At 36.9% G+C, this 27,647-nt stretch overlaps 1 protein-coding gene and 1 pseudogene across 2 annotated transcripts in view; one reads left to right on the plus strand and one right to left on the minus strand.

Annotated features, from left to right (window-relative positions):
• The window catches only part of CSRNP3 (cysteine and serine rich nuclear protein 3), a gene marked incomplete at both ends in the record, with an annotated part of 167,458 nt that overhangs the window by 48,017 nt on the left and 91,794 nt on the right, over positions 1–27,647 (plus strand). The window lies entirely within an intron of this gene.
• On the minus strand, positions 25,215–25,999 carry LOC309809665 (small ribosomal subunit protein eS4-like; annotated as a pseudogene). The gene has a single exon. The product of its transcript is annotated as a small ribosomal subunit protein eS4-like (transcript).

A 27,647-nucleotide genomic window follows, 5' to 3' on the forward strand; every position in this document is an offset into this window, starting at 1 on the left:
CATTGAATAGGCTGTTGAACTTGTTTATATTATTTGCTTCAGTGGCTTGCCTTGGCAAATTACTCCCTGTCTTTATTGTTAAATTCAGTGTACTGCTAGTGTTTTAATTTTAGTTGGTAGCCCAGTGTTTAACATTTCCACTAGTGTAAACAATATTGGATAAGTTGATATTCTTTCTGAGAAAGAAGTTTATAAAATTTATCTCATCCTCTATTTGACATTCTTTTACCCAATACCAAGAAAGCCTTTATTTTTACATTTAAAATTATGTTTATTCTATAGGAAACATAATTAATACCTATGAACTTGTCCTTTGCTCTACTGCTGGGCAAGGCATTCTCTTCTTTAGCTCTTTCCAATGCTTAACTGTGAAGTCAGCTTCTCCTCATCATTCTCTGCTCACTGAGCCCTGGAGACACATGTAGACTTTCCCCTCCTATTCCACAAGACACCTCATTGATCTTTCCAGTTTTATTGCACCAGTTCTTTGTTTTCCACAGGAATCCCTGCTGGCTTGTCCCTACAGGATTCTGGCTGCATTCTGAATTACATACGTAGTCTAAATCTCTAAAACCTGAACTCTGGATTCTGGTAAATTAGAGGGAGAATTTAGCTGCCTGGCCTTGCCTGGAAAGGATAATCCATTTCTGTGGTTGGTAGTTTGTAGTCATTCTGTATTTATCTTTAACATAGTTTCTGTATAATTTGTATAATTTATGCATCTAGAAATAACATCACAGGAACATTTTGCATATATTTTAAAAAATCAAATATTTCTATATGGCAAGGTTTTCTCTGAAAAGCATGCCTTTCCAAAGAAAATGTTGCATTATAACATCTTGTATTGCTCTGACTGCTTGAATTTGGAGTCAGTATTTTATATTCCATCAAACAATCAACTTCTTTTACTTGAATATTCATCTGAAGGATCAGTTAATGTTCAGAGTTCAAATTTCGGCTCAGTCCTTGTCTAGAGCTTCTGGACTCTTTCTACCTGATTTCCTGCTACGCAATTACATCCTCTCTACCAAATGGATTTTTTAGACCATGAGAAAAGGTTGTCATCTTCTTTTACTTATTGTGTAATTCACATATTGGAGATTCACGTGGATATGAACGTCTAGTTCATAAAGGAAAAGCCCTTTTGCCTTATTCTCTACCGACGACTTTTCACATAGCTTCTAGAATGCAGGCTCTCAGTGGAAATCTGTTCACCACTCCAATGTCCTTGCTGATAGTTTCCAAACATAGCTATCACAGCCTTGGAGCAGTGATTAGAATTTTCAAAGATATTTTTCAAATTGCCTATTCCTTTCCAGAACTTCCGATAACTTCATCCCAACACTCCTGACACTCTAGTCCCTCCCCTGGAAAATTAGTTTGCTGAATGCAGAATATCACTGATGGGACTGTTCTGTGCAAGTGAATGATGTGGAGAAAGTAAAAGTGTTGACTACCAGACCTTTGAAAATTAGATGAAGCTTTGTGGGAAAAAATAAAAAGCCAATACACACAAATTTTTGCATATACTTTCCTAGGACTCATGAATCTCTTAAAACTCCCTATTACCGTTTGGTGTTGATCTTGTCAGCATTAGTGAAAAAAAAAATATATATATATATATTATATGTGTATATATATAATATATGTGAGATTTATATTGTGAAATATATATAGTGAAATACAGTATATGTATATGCATGTAAGTATATATGTATATAAACATGTAATACTTAAAAAGACTCAAGCAATTCATTATGTATCATTAACTCTTTTTTTCAGTTGTCAATATATTATGAATCTCTTCTCATAACAGCAGTTATCCAATGATCTCATAATTTTAATGACTGAATAGTATTACACCATAGGTATATCAGATTACATAGTAAATCCTCTATTTCCAAACAGTGAGATTGCTTATATTTTTCCACTATTCATAGTGATCCTTAGAGTTAAGTGCTTAAATACATTTATGATTGTTCTCTCTGTATAAATTCTTAGAAATGAACTTTAGGATTTTGATAAGAAATGCCAATCAGTGGACATTTATCTTGCATATTCTAATTCCAACTGATCATAGTATTCTCTCTTAGTAGTAAAGTTTTATGTTGGAATAAACATGATTATTCAGGAATATTCAGAATCTTCAAGATTTCTGGTGACAAGTCTTTATGGAGTATCCAGGAGTAAATCTGAATGATATTTTTCTGAATTTACCAAGGATCTGTGCTTTTGTAAGCAGCAGTAGATTCTCAAACCCCTCTGAAACAGATCAAACAATTAGTTAGCTCTTACTAGTAGCTGAGATATGTTATGTGGTTGTGTCCTCTCCTGAACACGCTGAGGGTGACAGTTATCTGGCTTCCTGAATTGGCTGAAACATCAATCGACTCACATTTAATTTGAGGCTTTGGGATTTTCTACCTTTACTAGACCAGGTTGTTTCATCCATCTTCCTTAACTTCCTTAACATCTCCCTGGACTGCAGAGCTAGAGCTGCCCTTGTCTCTAAGGCCTTCCTGGATTCTTATATTTGTTATTCCTTTTACTACTGGAATTTTTATCTAATTGGTTTGCTTTTTTTTTTTAATAGAAGAAATTATTTGTAGCAAAGGGCATTCAACTTAAAAGTACATTTAGTTAGGAAAGATAGAAATAAAAGTTAGTTGAAATGATTTAAGTAAAATATTGTGAACATTTCAATTATATTTTAATCAGAATTTGAAACTGGTATGTGACTATTACCACATCTCCATTATCATTTAGTTATAACTTTAAAAGGTCAAATATGTTATTTTCTATCTGTTAAAAAAAAAGCTGATTTACCACAGATAGAGGAGAATACTTCTCAGTCATCAAGCTCAATTATTTCCTTCTTATTCAGGATTTGTTGATGTTCTAATGAAGGTAGAAGTTGATTAAAATAGTAGGATTTAACTTATTTTGAAGTTGCAATAAAATCAGTGGTTTTAAATCATTCATTCAATAAATATTGATTAAGTTTCTATTTTATGTGCAAGACACTAATCTAGGGCCTTGAAAACATCAACAAATGAGATGAAGATACCTTCCTTACAAGAAATTACTTCCTAGCAACAGAAGATAGACAATTAGCAATTAATGTAATATTATGTTCTGTGTATATATCATGTAATGTATATAATGTATACATCATATATATGATAATCTATATATAATATAGATTCTGTATATGTAAACTATCTGGAATATCATATAGTAGGTTAGAAAGTGATAAGGAAAAAAGAAAAATAGAACTGGGGAAGTAAGATCTGAAGTGCAGAGTAGGAGGGTGGGCAGATTGTAGTATTAAATAAGGTGGAAAGTTTACTGAGAGAAGGAAAGAATTGGAAGAAGTGGAGGAGGTAGTCAAGGGTTACCAGGGGCAATAAGTGATCCAGGCAGAGGGGACAACCAGAATGGGGGCCCTTAGGTAGGAGTGACTCCACTTAAAAGACAGCAGTGAGGCCAGGGATGGCATGAATGATTAAGAAGAATGACTAAGAAAAGAGTTGTAGGTGATAAAGTCAAAGAAGTAAAGGGGTCTCGCTTATATAGACCCTTTTCACTAGTGAAAAACTTTATTACTCTGAGTAAATGGAAGAGCCCTTGAAAGGTTTTGGGAAGAAGGTGACATGATCTGACTTAGACATTTAAAAGGATCTGCCAAGCTGTTGTATTAAAAACTGTAAAAGAGAAAAAAGGAAGAAGGGAGACCTCTTACAAAGTTCAGACCAGGGTGATAGCAGCAGAGGTGTAAGAAGTGGTCTAATTTTGGATGTTTTGTAGGTAGTTGCAATGGGACTTATTGACAGGTTGTGAAGTGCTAGAAAAAGAGAGAAGAAAAACATAACAGAGCAACTGGTATCAAAATATGATCAGTGGAGATGGAGAAGGCCACGTGTAACAGGACTGAGTAGGGGAAATCAGAAGCTCAGGTGAGGATAAAAAGTTTAAAATATCCATTATACATTCAAGTGGAGATAGTGAGGATGCAGGTAGGTATTGCAGCGTGGAGTTAGGAGAACAGCCTGGACAAAATATATAGCTTCAGCAGGGAGATGATATGTAAAACCATGAGAGAGCATGCAATCACAAAGGCAGTAAATGTAAATAGAGAAAAGATCCAAAAATTGAGACCTGACCCTGTCCAATTTAATCAAGAGGTTGGGGAGAAGAGGACTACCAGAAAAGGAGACTAAAACAGTGAAGTAGGAGAAAAGACAAAGGATGTGACATCATGGGTCACAAGACTGTGCATCAAAGAGAAGGAAGTGATTGGTTGTGTCAATTGCTTCTGTTAGGCCAAGAAAAGGCAGATTGAGAATTGGCCATTGCATTTAACGATATGGAGATCACTGCTGGTCTTGATGAGAGCTGCTTTAGTGGGTCAGTGGAATTAAAGCCTGACTTAAGTGGATTTAAGAGAGAATGGGTGGAGAAGATTTAGTCTATGTGTAGATAGTTATTTCAAGGAGTTTTGCTACAAAGGGGAGCAAAGAAGGGGGGCAGTAACCAGATGGGAAACGGTGTTGGGAGAAGGTTGTCATTTTCTTAACTGGGAGAGACAACAACATATTTATATGAGAAGGATCCAGTGGAGAGTGAACAATTAATGACGTGGCAGAAGGTGAGAATTGCTGGCTCAGTGTCCTGGAGTAAGCAAGATGGGGTAGGGTCTAATACATAAGGGAGGTGAGCATATTGGGAAAATTTTAATATACTGTTTTGATACTGCATGACAGTCTCATTATGAATAGTTCAAAGAGTCCAAGATTCAGAGTAGAAATGGGTGGCATGTGGATAGGTATCTGGGCTTACTGTTACTTATTTCTAGGTTATTAATTCTTAACCAGGGACCATGAGGATAGTGACCATATCTATCTTATTTATTCTGTGTGCCTAGCGCCTAGGATGTGTTCTGGCACATTAAAGGGGTACTTAATAAATATTTTCTAATTGACTGATTAGGTGAAGGAGATGTTTTATTTTCTGTATTTCTTACATTTAGCATAATTTACCCTTATTACTTTTTTCTTGCAGTTTTATTGAGATATAATTGACATATAGCACTGTATAAGTTTAAAATGTATACTCATTACTTTTTAAATTAAAAAATGAACGTTATTAATCTTAAAGAAATGAATGAAACTAGGAATCTATAATTGGTGATTTCAAGTGAAAAGCAATATTTAAAAAATAAACTACCTTGGGCGACTTGCTAAATATTGTGTAATTCTGAACTGTTGACTGAAAAGAAAAATGCACAATGAGAGTCGTGAGTTAAGTTTTATTTGGGGCAAAATGAGGAGTATAGCCCAGGAGACAGCATCTCAGATAGCTCTGAGGAACTGCTCCAGAGAAGTAAGGCAAAGGTCAGTGTTGTATATGATTTTAGTGAAGGCGGAACATGCAGTCAAGCACACATATCGGCAGAGGCTTGCTGCTAGTCATGAGGAGCAGATGTCTCCATTCATGATTTTAGTGCTTTTCTAGATATGAGGAGATGCAAGTATTTGGGCTCATAAAATCTTCTCCTGAAAATATCTGAAGACCTGTTCTGCCAGTTTTTCCCAGAGCACAGAGTGCCTCATTCCTGATCTCCACCCTGAATTCCTTTCAGGGTGTGTTGACGGTGAGAGGTTGCAGCAGCTAGTGACTTAATCCTTGCAGAGGCAGGTGGCAATGCCAATTTTTAGATGGCTAAACCAAAATAAAAATAATATGTATTGGATGCCAATAATGTGGTAGGGTATTACATTTACATAGTAAGATATTACAACTAACCCCATTTTATAGATGAGGAAACCAAAGCTTAGAGATGTTAAGTATCTTGACAGAAATCACAAGGTGAAGTGAAAGACATGGACTCAACCAAGGTCTGTCTGACTTCCTGCTCTTCCCTACTTCACAAATCTGTCTTTTGCAATGCTGGTACCCTGCATAAGAATATTACCCAAAAAACCTAATGCAACATTTTCTTTGTATCAGATTCGTTCTAAGCAGTTTCTTCACCACATAAATTCAGAATTGTTTCCTAGCAGTATTATCTTGGCTTAAAATGTATTTTTAATTAGTAGCCTTTTAAGAAAGGTAGAAGCACATTTGAACGAGTTCAGAGGATTTTCCTCAAATAACAAGGTGCAGCCAGATTGCTTTTTCTGATACGTACCTGTCTTTCCTCCCAGGGGAAGGTGGGAGAAGAGAAGGAGCTTACAATACGGAAACCCATTTATAGTTTGAGACCCTGGCAAATATTACTAAGCAGAAAGTGAATTATTTGTCCTTTTGTCAAAGTTGGAATTCTAACTGACTTAAAGTACAGAATTCAATTCATTGGATAGGCATCTGGGATTACTTTAGCCATATTCTGATTTTTTTAAAATTTGAAGTATATTAGTAAGCATTGTGAAAATCTTTTCAAATAATATTAAATATATTAAGTAAAACTGAAAGTTTCTTCTTTATCTCCCTTCTCCTAATGGTAAGCATGGTCAAAGCTGACTATGTCTTTTTTCAAGACTTTCTGTGTACAGTAAAAACATTATCTTGGTGTTCTCTGCTTTGGAACATACGTAGGAACCACACTCATTTTTACATCTGCAGAGCATCCCATGTTATGAATGTGTCATTACACATTTAACTATTTCCCTATGGAAGGACATTTGAAATTCTTTTCAATTTTTCACTGTTACAAATAGTGCTACAATAAGCACCTACGTATTTCCAGAGAATATGTTCCTAGACATAGAATTACTGGTCAAAAGCGTTGGGCATTCAAAAATTTTGACAGATAGTGCCAGATTACTGGAAAAAAAAAAAAGCTGCTCCGCAACGAAGTAGGCCAAAGCTTGCTATCATAGCCCTTTGCCAACAGTGAATATCATCAGTCTTGAAATCTGCCAATTTGAGATGTGTGTGTGTGCTTTATTGGTATCTGTGGATTTTAATTTGCATTTCCCTGATTATTAAAGTGGTTGAGCATCTTTTCATCTGTATATTGGCAGTTGGCATTTCTTTTTTCTATTAAGTATCTGCATAGCATTCAAAATATGCCCAGTTTCTCAATGATTTCTCCTTTTAGGTTTGACTGAAATATTCCAGAGAGTACCCAAGTTTTACCCAGGAAATAAGAGTACATGTGCAGATCATTATTTTCAAAATGGAAAGTATATTTCTTTTTGTGGATTTTTTTCTTGACTATAAAAGTAAGTCATGATAATGATAAGAAAAACAAGATCCAGGTGTGCAGAAAACCATTTTTAAAAAACTATTAAGAACACAATTAAGAAAAATGTTAAAACCTGTTACAATAACAACCCAGAGGTATCAACATTTGGGTGGATATATACACTTTATTTTGTAGCATACCATTTTACAAAAGCGATAAAAGATGATAGTACACATTGTTTTTAAACAATTTAAAGTATTTTAAATTGTAATTTATTTTGTTTTTATTGTGAAAATAATGCACACTCATGGTAAAGCACACAAATACCTAGAAAAGTGTAATGTGGGACTCAAAACTTTCTGCTCAACCCTGCTCCTGCACAAGCTAACTTTTTGGTTTGCTAAATTATGTCCTCAACAATTGCCTTATTATTTTGGTGTTCAGACCCATGGAGAAAGCCTACTTAAGCAATAGTGAAGTGAAAATCCCCTCAAAATATGCACTGGTATTAATTAATCACAGAATTTTGCTTTTCCTGAAGTATCATGGATAAAACATAGCCATGGGGTATGAAGACATGATTGGAGTCCCATTTCTGCCATTTATTAATAGTCTGACATTAAGAACTACTTCACTCCTCCTCAGATGTAAACTGGGATTAATAACACATACCCTTCAAGATACTCTGAGGATTAAGTGACATTACTGCCTGACACATGGCAAAGTGCCCAACAAATACGTTTGAATTTGAATTATCCAAACTATTCCATATAGCTATATTTATCTTATAACTAGATTTATACAGGAAATAATGCTATTTTCACATCATTTATTTACAACCAAAAGTCTTTGACTTACCACAAAGATGGCAAACAAGATTTTAAGTGTTGTGACATAAAACATAAGAACTTCACTAGGTCATAACAGTTATTATTTTCAAGCACAGGGCATCTAAATTGTTTGGAAATCATTACATCCTAAAAATTGAGAAGCGTAAACATGAGCAAGCACATAAAACCTACTAGTAGCGTCATTTTTTTTTTATGTGACATTAGAGTAGCATATTTAATCATGGTATCTCAATACTCCTGTGAAGAATCTACTGTGGACAGGATAGTCTTTAAATAGAAGGTTTAGACAGAATTATGTCAAAAATTAATACAACCCATATTCATGGCATTTTTCAAAACTACTCCTTTAGGAATTTCTATTCCAGTCTAAATAAAAAGGGAATTAGCTTTTAAAAATATTTTCCCACTACCTACTTTCCTATCATTTCAACTTGTTTTGGTAATTGTTTTACTGAGGTTATATATATGTATATATATACTTTACTGAGGATATATATATATACATATATATATATATACACATACACACTGTGTATATACAGTAGTAAAGAGTTTTATGGCTTACTTAATGGAAACTTCTTTTGAATTCTTGAGTTCTTTGAATCTGGCTACTTAATCTGCTCTTAGTTATATTGAGATTGCCTGAAGGAATAATTTTGAGCTGGTGTTTCATATTGTGAAGATGATTCTATTTATAATCTGAGCTAATAGACACTGCATTTTTATGAAGTCTTCATCTCAGAGCCCTATTAAATCGGGGAAGTACCAGAAATGGTTGTCACTTTTTCAATGTAAAAATATCAATATGAAAGAAGGCAAAATGTGCCTTTGATATTTTAGAATATTATTGTAAGTAAGGCCTTATTTTATTTTATTTTTTTGCCGTACGCGGGCCTCTCAGGGTTGTGGCCTCTCCCGTTGCGGAGCACAGGCTCCGGACACGCAGGCTCAGCGGCCATGGCTCACGGGCTCACAGGCCCACGGGCCCAGCCGCTCCGTGGCATGTGGGATCCTCCTGGACCGGAGCACGAACCCGTATCCCCTTCATCGGCAGGCAGACTCTCAACCACTGCGCCACCAGGGAAGCCCAGTAAGGCCTTATTTTAGGGGGCAATTCAACACATCAGTGAGCCTGTGGATGAATTATGATGTGATCCTGTGGGAAAAAGAAAAATCAAGGGGAACAGAGTGGACAATTTATTTTGAATAAAGTGGGAATGGTATTAGTTCAATTAAGTACCAATGGTTTAGAATTAGCTAAAAGTCATTGTCTTCCTGGGACAAATATATTCTAGCTTTTCTAACTTGCTTTATGTTTCACATAAATGCGAACTAAAATGTGTTTACATTTTTCCTGTTGACAACAGAGCAAGCCAAAAAAGGCTTCATTTGCTGAGTAGAAATGAAGATTCATCCATCTTTGCTTTCTAGAACACTGTCAGGGCACAAATCCTTTAAGTTTCTATATTTAGGCTAATGTAGATACATTTTCACTGGAGAAGTTTGGCCCAACTATTCTGAATCTTTCACATTCCTCGCTGTCCTACTTTCTCTCTCCGTCTCCAGCACATGTTCACCAACTATGTCTCAAGAGGCACCATCACTCCATAGGTGAACAATGTTTTCTCATCAGTCGCTCTGCACTGGATTCAGGCCTCTGACAAGAACAGCTGTTTGATAAAATGACAGTGGTCAGCTTTTCCTCAAACATAGTTTCTCTGCAATTTTAGTTTTATCACATAATCTCACTTTCTCCACCTCACCTCCTGAAGAAGACACTTTTTTTTTTTTACCTCTGAAGTTGCTCTTTCAGATCCACCTTCTCTTACCTTTTTCTATCATCTGCTTCCAGAGCTAGACGGCTTTCACAGTCCCTTCCTGTGTTCTCATTCTTTGATTCCAAATCTGCCTGAGCTTTAAATGTAATTCCAAGGTCATTCCCCCACAGAGTGTTGAAGCTCCTGTTTCACACTTGCTAGATCAGACTAATACCCCTAATCATTTCATCTCCACTCAGAACCCTAGGATAGGCACACTGTTATGTGTTCTCCCTACCCAAGTGTTAACTCTGTAAAAGGATGTTGAAACAGACATTTTAAAAGTTCCCACTAAGAGAAAATGAAGGATCCATCACACCTTATTTCCATAATGCTTTATCTATTTCCCCCCAAATCTTTTAGTCTCCCCCAATACCCAAGTAAATGGTGGGAACTCCTGCTGTTTGTCTCTCTACCACTCAGCTTTCTCTTTCTCTGTTATCCCTGAGTGCTAAATCACAAGTGGAGATAGAGAAATTACACATTAAAAACTCTCATGTGTATCCAGCAATGGCAGAAGTCAGTTTCAAAAGCCCCTGCAGATCTTGATAATAACGATTTCTTTCTAATTCTGGTTGTTCATTGCTAAAATAGAAAGCTGGGAGCAGGACAAAATTGTATTCCCAGAGAAATCTAAACAGTAGCTCTTCATAACAAAGTAAAAATAATGTTCACTGATTTGCAAACTTTATGGGTGTATCATAAAATATTGGGTCACCACTCTGGATCTGGTAACAAAACAAAAATATGTAGATTATTCCAAAAAGAAGAGCTCAGAACTCCAAGTTAAAGCTGTAATGTCAACCTGTTCTCAAATGAGACAGATACATGGAAACAAATCTTCAGAGGGCTTTTTAAGAGTTGCCAAAGAAATACAGAAATTCAATAAATAGAAAAAGTGTGGAAAAGCATTCACATTTATTTTCAATGAAGAATCTAGCCTATTCTCATGACATAATGATAAACAACAAGAGAGGCTACGTCCTTGATTTGTGAAGACTTTATGAAGAACACCATCCTCCAGAATACTGAGAACTCACATTGCTGGGAAGGCCAGTGTTCTGACAAAATCTCTGACCGATTCTCTTGCCCTACATTTTTCATGTATAAGCATGTTGGGCAGAGTGGCTCAAATGGAAATTTGATTAAAAGAGAAAAAAGCTACCAGTTTTTCTTCAAATAGGTAAATCATGATTTTATGGAATTTCTGATTAATATAAGTGTATTATATACCAAAATCATCTCATCACAGGAATTCTACTTCCTGGTGCCCTTAAGCCCATTCCCTTCAGACTCCTGCAGCCATCTCCAACAGTAATCTGGACAGAAAACCAAACATCTGTTCTAGCATAATACTCATCCTGCATCAGCCAGTGTTAAGGTGAGATATGCTTTGGTGTTTGCAACATAGTTGTCCATTATGGACTTGGTAGGATAATAAAAGTTAATATTTATTGAGTTCACCATGGACTAGTACACTCATATCTTCTTCAATCCTCAGTAACCTGAAAGGTACAAATTATCATTATCTCTGTACACAGCCATCTACAACCCCCATATCACCCCCTCTTTCCCTGAAAATTTTAGCTTTTGTCTTACTGTTACTCTCCCTAACATCATACCTTCATAACCTAATTCTTGGTTATATCAATATCCATGTAAATAAGCCTTTCAGTTGTAGGTTTCTGACTACTTTCTCCAATAGCTTTATCTTTTACTTTCCTCCTGTGTACATGCCATACAACTGTTCATAACCAATAATTGTAACACTTCCATGATCTCCATTCTCTAACTACCTCCTATCTTACTTGCTTCCTTCCCCTAGTAATATGATTCTTATAATCCTTCAACCCCATTGGGACCTACCATGCATGGATCCCACCACCTTTCCACTCATGTCTTCCTTTCTTCCCAAAATAAACTAGATTCCATGGCCCATCATTGTAATCACTTCCTGAAATTTACCCTCAACTCCCTTTGCCCATCTCTCCTGCTTTATAATACATTCCTAGCATGACCCCACCTCAGGTTCAACCTTACATTGCCTATTTCAGACCCATTTCCAGCTGAACATGACTGAAGAAAAATGTACAACTATACTGATTTGTTTCTATTTAAATTCATAACCACTAATTTCAACTGAGTCAAGGTGGTAGTCACTAATCCTATCTTATTTTCCAGGTCCACTAAGTCCTTTCCCATCCAGAAGACATTCTTTTTCTTTTTATAACAAAACTCCAACACCTCCTCCCCCCATCTTTGTGATCAGCTTATGATCTTGTTCACTATTTCACTGAGAAAATAGAAGCAGAAGAGAAATGTCGTAGGCTCTCCTCCATATCTCAACCTTCTATTTGTCACTATGGATGAACTGTTTGTGTTGCTATCAAGGCCAGACACTCAACTTGTACACGAGATCTCATTCTTTGTTGCCTATCCAAAGATATTGCTCTGGTATTTACTCTTCTCTCCTATATCATCAACATCTCCCTCTACTATATCATTTCTATCAGCTTGTAACTATGCTTATTTTTCTTTAAAAGTGAAGTCTCTTTTCTCCCACATCACCTTTCATCTATGCCTCATTTCTATCCACTCACTTAGCAAAACTCCTTGAAAGAGCTATTTACAATCTGTGGTCTGGCATTGCCCCTACCACTTCATCAAAGCTGCTCATCAAGGTCACAGTGCCCTTTGAGTTTCTAAATATGATTGTAAATTCTCAGCCTTCTGCTTACCTGACCCATCACTAGCTTTGGAGAGAGTTGATTACTCCCTTCTGTGCGCCACCCTATTTTATTTTATTTATTTTTTAAACTTTCTTTACTTTGCTGCCAAGAAACTACACTCCTCGTTTTCCTCTTGCCATGTTTGCTGGCTCTTCTCAGTTTCCTTTGTTGGTTATTCCTCATTTCCCCAGTCACTAAACATTGGGGTGCACAGGATACAGTCCTCAGACTGCCTCTCTCCTTAATCTGCAATCTAGAGGCTTTGCATATTATTTGTTCACTGGAAAATGTTTATCTTTAGCTTAATATCCTTCCATAAATTTCAACTCATACATATAGATAGATAGGTAGAACTACCTATTTGACTTCTCCACTTAAATATATAATAGACATCTCAAAGTTAATTTGACCTAACCTAAACTCCTATTCTTATTTATCCCTTGGAAAACTTTTGCAGGCTTTCCCGGCATAAAACACTAACACCCTCTTTATAATTGCACAGGTGAGAATCCTTGGAGTCCAGGTCATCTCCTCTCTTTCCCCTAATCCCAAAGCAAACAAGTCTTTTTTGACTCTACTCCAAAATATATTCAGAACAAACCATGTCTTATCACCTTCACCTGATTCAAGTCCCCATCATTTTCCATCTGGTTTATTGTTAACAGCTTCCTAACTGGCCCCTCTTTCTACCCTTACTCTCACACAGTGTATTTTCAACACAGCAGCAAGAGTCATCTTTAACCTTATTCGTATTGTTCACTTTTCTGCTCAAGACCCTCCAGTGACTTTCTGTTTCACTCAAAGTCCTTACAAGTGGCTACAAATGACAGGACTGTCTGCTGCTCTTCTTATGCCTCAATCACCTCACACATGTCTCTGCCCTCGTCTCCTCCTCTCTCCCTCCCTTGCTCATTCTCTTCCAACATTCTCACCTCCTTGTTATTTCTGGAACGGGCCAGATCCTTTGTGTTTGCCATTTCTTTTTTTTCTTTTCTTTTCTTTTTTTTTTTTTTTTTGTGTGTGTGTTACGCGGGCCTCTCACTGTTGTGGCCTCTCCCATTGCAGAGCACAGGCTCCGGACGCGTAGGCTCAGCAGCCATGGCTCACGGGCCCAGCCGCTCCGCGGCATGTGGGATCCTCCTGGACCGGGGCACGAACCCGTGTCCCCTGCATCGGCAGACAGACTCTCAACCACTGCGCCACCAGGGAAGCCCTGCCATTTCTTTTTTTCTGGAATTCTCTTCACTGCAGATGCTCTCGTGGCTCACTTCCTCACCTCCTTCAGGTCTTTGGTCAAATATCACTTCTCAGTGTGGCTTTTCCTAATCACTCTCTAAAATTTGCTCACCTCCTTCTCCATCCTCACTTCACTCCCTATCCCTTGTGCACTTACCACATGATACAGTGTATATTTTATTTAGTTATTTTCTTGTTACCTATTTATTTTCTTTCTCCCCTTCTTCTCCTATGTCCACTAGAATGAAAGTTCCTCGAAGGTGAGAATGTTTTCTGTGCCTAGAAAAATGCCTGAAACATAGTCGATGTCCCAAAAGTATTTTTTCATGAATGGTTTCCATTTTAAATAGGACGCTTAGAAAGTGTAAGACCAAAACCATAGAACAAGTAAGCTGTGCTGCTGAGTCCGGAACCCAGGCACTCTGAGTCCCATGCCTTGCCAAGTACTCTTCACCTAGACCTGTTTACCAGATGCTGGAGTAGGACCTGGAGTGGCAGTGACTAATCATCCCTTGCTTACTTATAACGGTGAAGCTGGGATAGTTACAGGAGAGAAGTTGTACTTTCAATACAAATTGGAAAATAAAATGGAAACAGTGAGGAAAGGTTCTTAGAGCAGTTTTATGAATTCAGAGGCTGAATCGTTTTTTTTTTTCCATTTTAATTAAATTCATTTATTTAATTTTTTTAAATTTTTTAATAGATCTTTATTGGATTATAATTGCTTCACAATACCGTGTTAGTTTCTGTTGCACAACAAAGCGAATCAGCCGTACTCATACACATGTCCCCATATCCCCTCCCTCTTGAGCCTCCCTCTCACCCTCCCTATCCCACTCCTCTAGGCGGTCACAAAGCACTGAGCTGATCTCCCTGTGCTATGCTGCTGCTTCCCACCAGCCAACTATTTTACATTCGGTAGTGTATATATGTTGATGCTACTCTCACTTCGCCCCAGCTTCACCCTCCCACCCCATGCCCAGAAGCTGAATCTTAACAGATGAGTAGGAATAGCCAGAGAAGAAAAGAGGAGGTATTTTAGGTGATAGAAATAGCATTGCAAATACATGGAGGTGTATAGTTGCATTTTATGTTCAGTGCCCTATTAGTGGGATGGAAAAGAAAACCATATAGGATTTGATAGAAGGTAAGACTGAGGCAGGAGGAAGAGTCCATATGGTGGAGGCTCTTGGGACCATGCTAAGTATCCTGATAGTGAGTCACGCAGGAGTTTAGCGGGGAGGGGGGGGTTCCTTGATTACACTTCTGTTTGCGATTGCCCACCCAGTGCCAAGTGTAAAGAGGGAGACCAGGGACTAGACCAGCACAGTGGTGCAGCTCAGTGAAAATGCCTGGGCAAAGACAGCAGTAGTAGGGATGGGGCTAAATGGGCAGAACTAAGAAATATTTGGCCGAGGAGTCAGGGCTTAATTAAGTGGAATTAGGAGTAAGGGCAGGAAAGCACTGAGAGTGATTTCCAAGTTTCTTGGCTTCTGCAACAGGGGTGGTGTTGCTGGACTAAGATATGGAACATGCCAGAGAAGCAGGTCTGGTGGGGATGACTTCAGGTTCATTGTCTGACACAGTGACTTTGAGATGCCTCAGGGAAATCCAAGTGACAAAATGAGTCTGAAGTCTAAAAAGAGATCAAGGCTGGAGATGCAGACATAGAGGTCATCTGCATAAAAGTGAAAACCAAACCCTGAGAATGGATCAGACTGCCGAGGCAAGAACGGGGAACAGGGAGCAGTGGGTGGAGAATGTTGGGGAACACCAGGTGGGAATGGCTGCAGAAAAGAGGGCTGGATGAAGAGGAACCTGCCATGTCAACCAAGAATCAAAAGTCTGAAAAGTGGAAGATGCCTAGGGGAGTTTGATGCAAGTGACAGAAACAGAACACTTAAAAAGGGCTGAAAAATTTTAAAGGGAAAGTTTCTTCTGGAAAGGTCAGTTCTAAACGAATGATGGAAGCAGATGCCTTATGGAAGAATAGATGAGAGATGACAAATCACAATAATTTTCCAAATTATTGGATATAAAGAGAGAAACGGAGTAATATCAAGATGGCAGTGCAAAAAGTGCTTTGTTTCATTTTTCTTTTTTTTTTTTTTTTTTTTCTTTTTGCGGTATGCGGGCCTCTCACTGCTGTGGCCTCTCCCGTTGCGGAGCACAGGCTCCGGATGCGCAGGCCCAGCGGCCATGGCTCACGGGCCCAGCCGCTCCGCGGCATATGGGATCCTCCCAGACCGGGGCACGAACCCGTATCCCCTGCATCGGCAGGCGGACTCTCAACCACTGCGCCACCAGGGAGGCCCTCATTTTTCAAATGAAATGAGAAGGTGTGTTCTGGGATGGTATTTATCCTATATACATTGAAATTATTCACTAGTTGCTTATGGCTCCTACTAGATCCGATAGGCAGATTTATCTATTCTGATTCCATGGTGGAATCTATTCCGATCTATTCAGAATCTAGAGTCATCAGTCAGTGTCCAGCGTCATTGTTAAATATTTTTTATATTCTCCTTAGTATGTTAAAGGGAAGAAAGTAGAAAAGGAACGGCTGAAGATATGGAAAAATGGCAATTATTCATAGCAAAGGTTAGCAAACTATGGCTGAGAGCCAAATGTGACCTACTACTTCTTTTTGTATGACCCTCAAATAACGGTTTAACGTTTTTTAACGATTGAAAAAAATGAACATTTCATGACCCATAACGATTTCATGAAATTCAAATTTCAGCGCCCATATATAAAATTTTATTGGAACACAGACAAATCAATTTGTTTACATACCGTCTACAGCCGCTTTTGCATTGCAACAACAGAGTTGAATAGTTGTGACAGAGATCATATGTCTTGCAAAAGCCTAAAATATTTATTATCTGGTTTATTACAGAAAAACTTGTTGACCACTGATTTATAGTACAATTCCTGAGAAGAGAGAGGGAGAAGATGGGATCAAGGGCACATGCAGAGGTATTGGCCTTGAACAGGAAAAAGGATGCTTCATCCTACAAAACGGGGAAAGGATGATAGGATTGTGCAAATATAAACAGTTTTGTAGGGGCTGGAGGAGAAAGAGGAGGGGGCTCGTCCCCACCACATACACCCCACGCTCTAAGTGAAATGTGTTAGCTCCCATCGATCATGACATTCTAGAGGACAAAAACTGTGTCGTATTCATCTCTGTCTTCCCCACAGCTTTCAGCACAGAACCTTTCTTTCAGCCACTCTCACTAAATATTTAATTGAATCCCAGGTGAAACTCTATTATAAGCACATTCCTAGAAACCTCTGCCTTTAGGGCCTTGCATTTAATTCTCTTACTATCTGAGCCCACATTTATTCAAGTTTGATGTTATGTTTAGAGGTGTAAAGAAAATGGAAGCTGACTTCTTATTCAGTTAATTTCCAGTTCACTAAATGGAGTCCATATAGTCAGAAACAGTTAATTTTCTTACTAAAATTGGTCTGTTTTTCCCTTTTTTCATCTGGAATAGTTTTGTATATCAGTAAGGTGTTTTAAGAATAAATACTATACAAGTATAAGTTATTAATACAGATTTTTTTTAAAGCTACTAACAATGTAAAAAGAAAATAGGAACCACAGGAAAAGTTTAAAAGTTAAAGGGGAAAAATTATTATAGAGTAGCATCTATGACAACCCTTAGTTATTTTATTTAGCCAGCATGGTGAGTTTTAAGAGTTTGAATTTTAACACGCTTGGGTATACACTACTCATTCACTGCCATTGTCACAGTTGCTACTGTCTTATACCTGCTCATACGAATATATTGCCAGCCCAGACCTGAAAAGTACTTAAATTTATAATTGCTAATGAAGAGTTATCTGAAAGCATAGAACAGTACAGATGACCAGCTTGAGGTTTATTTTCATCATGGCTTAAATATACATGCACACATATACATACAAGAATATTTACATGAATATACATAAATTCACCCCAATCAGCCAAATCATCAGCTCTCCCTTGTTTACTTAAAATGTAACAGCATGACAATGGTAATCATATTACAATATATAAATATATCAAACCAACACGTTGTACACTTTAAACTTTCACAATGTTATGTGCCAATTATAAGTCAACAAATAAATAAGCACCAAAATAAAAAGAAAGTAACAGCATGTTTGTGAAAGTGTCCATTTTACCTATTAATCTATTGTGAATGTGAAAATTAATTTTGCAAACACTCAGTTATCTAATGTTCTTTAGCCTCCCAATAAATCTTTCCATCTCCAAAGGGAGCTATACATGTGACGACCTATAATGATGTTCATCTTGGCATGATCATTCTTATAGTAATCTTCTAGTAAGGCATAGATTGCTGAAAAGAATACTCTGAAGTGACTGATGATAGCGTTATAATGCCCAGTGACAGAGAACATATCTATACATTCAAAGTAATGGTAACTAGGCACATTTACACACTCCCAGGCTGCCGCCTCTAATCTAGAAACTTGTCTAACAGATGTAAAGTACAGCACAAACTTGCAGTAAAATGATGTGTCAGGAGCTTTGGGGGAGAAAAAGAGAGAGAGAGAGGACATGTGCAAAGGGAAAAAAAAGCAAAATATTTTGCCTATTAATCAATTCCTATGGGATATGAGAATTGGAAATGGGAGTCTTTGTTTCTTCTTTCCAAGTGCATTATTTTTCAACAAATACAAAATTTTGGTTCTTTGCCACTTTCTTCAATAAATCACTCTTGTACCAGAAAAAATTCCCCCAAAAAAGCAGTGCGTGGTCTGTGAAGGTGACAGAAACAGCAATAAAAATAGTCCGTTTAACTGTTGATCTCTATTGATAGAGGTGTACCTTTAAGATCACTTGTTCTAAATGGTGTCAAACTCCTCATAGGTAAAGGCTAGGAGAAACAGGATATGGTTGCAGCTGAACATGCTTTTCATTAAGTATCTTACTTTAGGCTTTCTATCTGAACAACATTTAAATGCATTAGACCAGGATAAATGTTGGGAAGCTGACATTTAAAAAAAAAAATGAACAAAACATAATTTATTAGCAGACTGTTCTCTGGAAGGAGTCCCCTTTACTTTTCTTTACAAGTAAAGAAAAGGGACGTATAATAGAACTAATAGTTGTACTAATGAGCAAAATCAGGTTCTATTGTCACCATTTAGTTTTGACACATTAGAATTTAAGGGAATATAACTAAATTGAGATCTATAAGAATAGGAAAAATGTTAAATTTGCATTTTAAGCCATCTTTCTAGTCTCTTATTTGTCCCATATTATGGAATTACTCTGCATGTGATACTTTTTCAAACCTAATATCATTTTTTATTCATCCTTATCCAAGGACAAAAGGTTAGAGTTAGGTCCTATTTCTTGTCTTAGAGAGCTCACAAACTATTATTTTATCTGGAAATTTCCTCTTGTTAAATGATGGGATCAATGGACTTCTTCCCTAAAAATATATTTTTAATAGGAGTGTTAATTTTATATAGTATACATATACTCCCAGGAGCAGAGGAAGTTGCTTAGTGACTTCTGTAAAGCTTTTTTGAAAATGACCCATGGTACTGGTCTATGTAGTAAGAGAATCAGGGAGTTACGACTGCTTTTTAGCACTCACCTCAACCATACTTTTCATAATACCTGTGAACAATCCTTATATGCCCATCTCTTTTCCAGCATCTTCGTCTATCATGTTATTCTATAGCCAACCCAAGCTGTATGCTATCTTTTCTCTCTACCCTTAAGCAATGTACTTCTCACTGAGTGATTCCGTGCATGCCCTGCAGCCTATTTAGGTAGACAGTGTCTACCCAAACCACCGGAAGCCTGGCTACCATGCTGAGCTTGAGTTCTTCAAATCACTCTGTTTCTGATAAGAAGAAAAGCAACACAGTAATCAGGTGATAAAGTACTATTTAAAAGCAAAGCTCAGAATATCTGTGTATAATTTGGTTAACTACTTGATCAGATATGAAATGCATGTCCGTATGGCAAACCAGACTTTTTCCCGTTATGTGCTTGGCTTGCAGATCTACTCTGTTAGTGATTTGTCTTTAATCTCTAAACTGTGTATTTCACTGGTGTTTATGATATGATTTGGCTCACTAAAGCTTAAACCTTTGAGGGGTAAAAAATGTTATTATTTTTATATTTAGTTATAGCTGTCCACTTTCACACAGTGCATTTAGGAACAGGAAACTTCCCCTTAAACACTATCCATTTATCGAACATATAAAAGGAAAGACTTTAATTCCTTATAGTAGTTACTAAGGGCTACCACTTGTCAAATACATTTCTGCTGTTAAATAATAAAAAGCCAGAGTGTTTGAGTGAAAAGAACACTAGTCTAAGCTAAGAAAGTGGCTACTTGAAATATTTATGCCTTACTTTTCCCACCAGTAAAACTTCTTCCTTGCATGGCTACTTAAGGATGAAAAAAATATTTAAAACACCTCAGGAGAAAATTCAAGTCCATCAAAAGATTGAATAAATTCAAGTTACCCAGCAAAACCCTCTCAACGGTCATATGAAATTGGACTCATAAAGGGAGAATGGTTGAAATGTTTTTTTCTTCCTCTCCAAGAATGATTTCTTACTTTTCCAATTCAGTAATGATTCTTCTGTTTATTCTGTGCTCTTGATATTCAACAAAAAGTCATTTCAATCTTGGCAATATATTCACTGAAACCGAAAATGAACTGTTCATTTGGATTTCATTCTCTCTGCAAATATTATAAAATCACATTTATTCTCTCTTCTATAAATGTAACACCAATATTTATAAAATTCTTGCAATACAGGCCACATTATATTCTCTTTTGTCCTATGAAATTCTCCACAAGTAAACTGAAATCTTACTATTTTCCATAGCACAGTATGTCCCTTGCCTCAAGAGGAAAGAATAGACAGTTGTGATAGACAAAAGCTGAGTAAGAAATTTCTACTTCATAAACCCTTTTTCCTTCTGGTCCATCTGCTGTAGATTTGATGTGGGAGGGTGTTCTCATCATCAATCAGTGTCTCAATAACTATTTCTTATATTAATGGCCATTAAAGTCTAGTGAACTTAATGCTGAAAAAATATAAATACAAAGCTCTTCTATATGTAATATTAGTGTGTGGACATTTCAGTCTATCTAGCATACTTTTATTTAACACAGGTCATGAATTGACAGAAAGCTTCTGTTTACAGAAATAACATTCTTAAAATAGCTTACATATTGGCAGACATGTTGATCCAAAATGTGAAATGTTTGTGAAGGCCCATTAGCAAAGCCTGAATACCTCTTGATGTGCAAGTGTCTGTACTCTAAAAGAAACCTACCTCTGACTTCAAAGAGACTATGTTAGACAAATAAGTACGTGCAAAATCACAGGCACTGCTCTTGGACATGGGAACAGTTGAAGCACATCTCTTCTGTATTTGGAAGAAAAGGAGGGAAGGGAGAAAAGCTGTTGGCAAAGGGGGTAGTAATGATGATCGGTACTTGAGGAAAAGGTCCAAGATGTTTTATCAGTTGGAGGAATTTTTAACAAGGCTGAAAATGTGTTACCAGCTGTGGAACAGCTATCAGAGGAGAAAAATTGCAAGGTATCCTGTCTGATCCAATTCTCATAACCCTGTTGTGACGGGTGGGAGGAGGAAGTGTGTGCAATATCTCCAGCTCTTCATTTGTTTTTTATTGAAACAAGCTCAGAAAACACAAACTGGAAGCTGGTGTTAAACAGTAATTCTGTCCTCTGAATAACAACCTGCATGTTGCCAGCATTATCAAACATTATAAAGACAGCTATCTAAAAGCTGTGTACACCTTATGTCTATATTCTAAAAACATTTTTGCAAGAACTTGTGCAATAGCATTGAGCATCTCTGGTGTGAAAAGCTTGTGGTAGGCACTAAAGATATAAATATGTATAATGTGGAGCCTTTATCTTTGAGATCCCAGTTTATTGGTATGTTTCTAGAAATGTAGACACATTAATACAGTATGATGTTATAAAGTGGATAGTAGAGTACTAAAAAAAAGACACATGAAAGAGAGAGAAAGGAATGGCCTTTTCTCTCCATGTGCAAAGGATATGGAGATAGGTTTTAAAAGGAGGGCAATTTTGAGCTAAGTCTTAAAGGAAAGGCAAGAGTTGATTGATGAGGGAAATAAGAGTATAAGAAATCAGAGGACCATCTCACAGTTAATACTGGCCTGTGGACTGAGAATAGGCTTCTATTCCAGATTCTCCTATTTATAGCTAAAGATTTATGGGTCATTACAGATTAAAAGTTGCCCCTCAAATTGTTGCCTGGGAAACACTCTCCAACTATGTTATGATTGGTTCTTTTCCAGTATACAATTAATAACTATAACAAAACTGACAATAGTATATTTAGGTTCAGAAGTTTCAGCATCATTTCTGTCTGAGATAGCAAGAAAGCAAGAGCTCCACCCCTGGACATTTGCTTTGCAGGCACTCTCCAAGCATAAGGAAAATTTAGTATGAATACATCAATATTTTACCAATTAGATGTTTTTACCTCAGGCTTTCCAATTTTTCTGCTGTTAAATTTCAACCAGAACTACATAATGCCCAGCTATAGATTTTTTTTTTTTAATTCTCAGGGTCTTCTTCCAGTTTAAACATGTATCTCTTACCTCTAGTGCCCTTACCATTTTTTGTGAAAATACAATCTCTCTCCTCCAGGCAAGTAAAATAATTTATCATAATATAGGGCTCAGCAGCTAGGTCAGAAGTAGGGTTACTCTACTCACTGAGACCTTCTTGTGCCACCTCCAGTCACCCCTTCTCATCCACTGCCACTGAGAGAAAGCATGGGAGTAGATATGTGAATCTCTTTGCAGTGCCTCAAAAGTGAATTTAGAAAAGCAGTGCAGTATGTAGTTGCTTAAAGAAAATGTTGAAAAGGAATCTGTTCATCAATCAAAAGAAATCACATCTTTAACAAAGCTGGTAGACAGGATGGCATCATGTCCAATCCAGCCTAAGGGTGGAGTGTGGAGGCAGAGTTCCATTTCCTTCATATCTAAAGGCTTAAACTTAACAGCAGTTGAAATTGTTTGAACAATACCCTTATTTGAAGAACCTAGGGGCAAGATGGGAATAAAGATGCAGACCTACTAGAGAATGGACCTGAGGATATGGGGAGGGGGAAGGGTAAGTTGGGACAAAATGAGAGAGTGACATGGACATATATACACTACCAAACGTAAGGTAGATAGCTAGTGGGAAGCAGCCGCATAGCACAGGGAGATCATCTCAGTGCTTTGTGACCACCTAGAGGGGTGGAATGGGGAAGGTCGAGGGAGGGAGATGCAAGAGGGAAGAGATATGGGAACATATATATATGTATAACTGATTCACTTTGTTATAAAGCAGAAACTAACACACCATTGTAAAGCTATTATACTCCAATAAAGATGTTAAAAATATATATATATCCTTATTTTTAAATGCCTTTCTTACCATTAAATTAAGTTAGCATAATTAATTTTAATATAAAAGTTCTAATGTTATTAATTTTTCATTGTATCAGTAACAGGAAACAGAACACTTGTAAAATATAGAAAAAGCCAAAGTCAAAAATCAAAATCACCTATTACCTAACGTCCAAAAGATAACATTTTTTATGATTTTGATTCTACTTTTCTAATTATTTTATGCTTATATATACTTAAAATATTGAGCCCGTAGTGTGTATATTGCTTTAAACTCACACATAGTCCCTTAATTCCTTTAATTCCTCTCCAGTCTTCTTCTATACATATTAGTTTTAATCATGTTTCTTTATATTTCTGGGAAATTTCTTCACTAATTATTAATTTTTAAACATATGTATTGTTTTTACATAGTCAAAATACTGATTTCAAAGGCTATCTGATATTCTACTACATTGATAAATATATATTAAGTATATTTAGGTAATTTAAAGTTTTAATTATTGTGTGATTTCTTGAAATAGCTTTGTATTTAAAAACCTCATTCTTCTTGTCGCCCATTAAACCATAAATTTATTGCTGCCACCTGTTTCCACAGTGGCCATAGAATATAGTAAATTAAAGTAAAGGGAAAATGGAATAATGTAGCCATAGGTGTCCTAGGTCAAAGAAATACTGTATAAATAAAATGTAATAAGCATATGTAGACAACCTTACAGTCACCTCACTGTGAATGGCTGGGAAACAGTAACAATATAATGCCTAATTTTGTCTCAGCCATCATAATTGTATGTTCCATAGATAACTATCAGTAATTAAAGAGGCAAAGATCCAAATCTTGCTTTGGCTTCGAAAGAGTAGCAATAGCTGTGGTATCCCCAGTTGTCAGCTAAAGTTATCAGGAGTTATAGTATTCAGATAAAATGTATTTACCATTCTCTCTATTCTTAATCCCACATAAGAAATTCTTAGAATATCTGGAGTTTAAATGAGACTGTGATCAAAACTTGTTTTTACTGTTTATTTGCAAGGCTAATGGCTTTTCTTCAATGGCATGTTGATGTTCTAAACTAAGACAAGTGTGACTAAGACAAGGTTCTTTAGCCTAACGACTGAATTAAATAACACCACCTTCCAATACGAAGGAACACATATGCACTATGATCATATGCGTACATAACAATCATATACTAGTATAATAAGGGTGTATAATTTCCTTCCCTCCAGAGATAAAAATTAGAGCCAAACATGCTTGGATCATGGTTTCATGTAATAATGCTCTTTGATAAAACAGACATGAATAGTGAATACTAAACAGGAAGCTGACTATATGAACAAGGAAGAAAATGCATGCCTCATTTCAAAGAAGCCAGTCACTAGCATTAATAGCAAGCCATGGGATTAAGCTCATTAAAAAATTTGCCTAAAGGAGAAATCTAATTTGTTTCTTGTATTTCTTCATGTCGTATGTTTAATATAAAGCATAGAGGTGGATTTTGTTATCTGGATCATGATTTTAATCTGCATAGAACACTTTAATATAGTTTCCTTATCTGAGTACCACAATTAAGTTCAATTGATGGTATCCCAGATTTGAAGTTTGATTGTGAAGTTGTTTTTCTTTCCTTACCTTTAATCAGGCCACTGAGAGAAATTCTGTTCTCTTAAAAGTTAGCTGTGATAGAGGGAACTGTTTATCTAGGTAATCGATTTTGTCTATGAGCTCCTCTGCCAGGCATTGAGCACTCAGAGATCAAGAAGGAATCTTTGTGTCCTTAGAACCATGTACTTTTGCCAGGTGCATGGTAGGCATTCAATATTTACCACTGAGTGGCTCCATATCTGATATTCCTCTTGTATTTCTTTCTTTCTTTTTTAATGTATTATTATCTTTAATTAAGTACAAAGACTTTCCCAATCATGTCACCTAGAGATCATTTTATCCACTGCTCTGTTTGGCCGCCAGTCTCTTGTCTCTCTTCTCAGCAATGGTAAGGCAGATACCCCTTCCCTGGGGAAGAGAGATCCATGGTTTGTTGTTTTTGCCAATAACGAAAATGTTGGAGAGCCAGATGGCAAAGCTGTTGCCATTGGCATCCTTCACATGAACTATATCAAAAGAAACAGAATGTCTTTTCTGGTTGGTGGTCACACCAGTTCTTCCCAGGTTAGCATCTCCAGTCACCATGCTCAGGTTACCAGTGTCAAATTTGACAAAATCAGTAAACTTGCCAGTCTCCAAATCAACTTGAATGGTGTCACTTACCTTGACAAGGGGATCAGGGTAGCTGATGGTGTGAGCACCATGGGTCACCAGATGAGGGATTCCTTTTGTGCCCACAAAGATCTTTCTCACTTTGCACAACTTATACTTGGCCTCCTCAGGTGTAATATGATGAATAGCAAAGGGATCCTTGGTGTCATGGATCAGACGAAAATTCTCTCCAGTCTTGTCAATACTGATGACATCCATAAAACCATTAGGGTAGGTTATATCAGTGCGAACCTTGCCATCAATCTTAGTGAAACTCTGCATGCAGATCTTCTTTACTTCATCTTCTGTTAAGGCATACTTATGTGTGTTCTTTAGGAAAATGATTAGGGGGAGGCATTCCTTCAGCTTGTGGGGACTTGTAGATGGACAAGGAGAAAACACACTAGTCAGTTTATCCAATGCTTTGGAGTTTCTACACAATTCAGGTGCTTCTTGGGACCACAAGCCATGGCTGCACTAGGCATGAAAAGAGTTCCTCTTATATTTCTATCCTTGGTTACTGGTATCATCATCCATACTGTCTCCTAAATTAAAAATCCTAGATTCAGGGTTCCCCCTCACTCCCACTTAAGTATCTGTTGATTTATTTCTTTAATATCTTTCCTCTCCATCGCCAGGGCTGCCACTGTTTTCATTCAGAGCTTTATAACTTTTTTCTAGGATATTTCAACTGTCTCATTTGGTCTCCTTTCTTCTAGACCCTCTCTCTAATTCATTCTCCTGAGTTACCTAATAAAACACAGTTGTAGTCAAGCCACTTAAACATCCCCTATAAGTACAAATTGATTCTTAGTTGAACTCCAAACAACCCAGCATTACAAACGCACAATCCCATATCAAGATCAAATAACATTACCATTTTCACAGTGAAAGTTTTAGTTTCTTTCATGTATACATTAGTCATGCCTCAGAATCTGTATAAATTATAGCTCTTCTTCCCAGAATACCCTTTTCCTTTTCCACAAAAGAACTCCTACTCATCCTTTAAGATTTATTTTCCATGTCACCTCCTCTATGAAGCCCACTGTGACTACCTTAAGTGATACCAGTAGAGCCACACTGCATTAAAGCCATACTACCTGGATTTGGATACTGACTCTGTCACCTTGGCAAGTCACTTAACCAGTCTATGCCTTAGTTGTCTCATAAATGAAATGGATATGGTAAAAGTAATTACCTCATAGGCTTGTTGCAATGGTTATATGAATCAATTAATACATGTAAAGTAAAACACTTCAGTCTTGGTTAAGTGTTTGATAACTGTTAGCTATTTTTATATAGTTTATTCACTCCTGCCTTTATGTACTTATATAATGTTCAATTAGAGAATGTATCCCGTTATGCTGTATCTATCTCTTTATATAGGTCCTTACCTCTAGATGGAAAGCCACTTAGCTTGAAGACTGTGACTTATTCATCTCTTTAACCTGTCAGAGCACCAAACCAGATTCTGAGCATATAGTATTCAGTGAATGTAAAATGAATAAATGTGTGAGTGAATGAATGAATATACAAACTCAGGTAAATAATATGCCAAATCTGTTTCTGTATGTGTCTGTTACACAAATCAAAGTAGATTCAATCTATTAGCCAAGCATCTATAGACTTGTATTGGTGAAATAAAATATAGGAAACTCTTTCTTGTGCCTTGAACCCCAAAGCAGTGTCATAGCCCTTTTAGTTATGATGTAACCTTCCCATTGACATGGAAAAGCCACTGGTCCTATTAAATTATTATTTTTTTCTTTTTTACCTACTCAGTTCACATTTGCTTTTGCATATGCTGTTTGACTCCATATTTTTGGTCCCAGGTTAGACATCTACTTCATTAATAAGAAGAAATCATTATAATCAACTCTGATAGTCACTAAGAAATAAATGTATCCTTTGTGTTCTCAGAGAGGAGGTTTGCTTCATTTACTCTTTTCTCTTGATAAATGCTGTTTTCTAATACCTTTGTGGTGATAAAGAGAATGAAGGGTAAGGGGGAAACCTGGATACTTTCTTCTCTGGGTCACTTTGCATAAAGACTTCTTTACAGCCACGTTCAGATGATTTATGTACATATTGTATATGCAGCAGCAGCAGCAGTTATAG

The sequence above is a fragment of the Mesoplodon mirus genome (genome assembly GCF_964341445.2).
Source record: "Mesoplodon mirus genome assembly, chromosome: 8".
In the NCBI taxonomy this organism is placed as follows: domain Eukaryota; kingdom Metazoa; phylum Chordata; class Mammalia; order Artiodactyla; family Ziphiidae; genus Mesoplodon; species Mesoplodon mirus.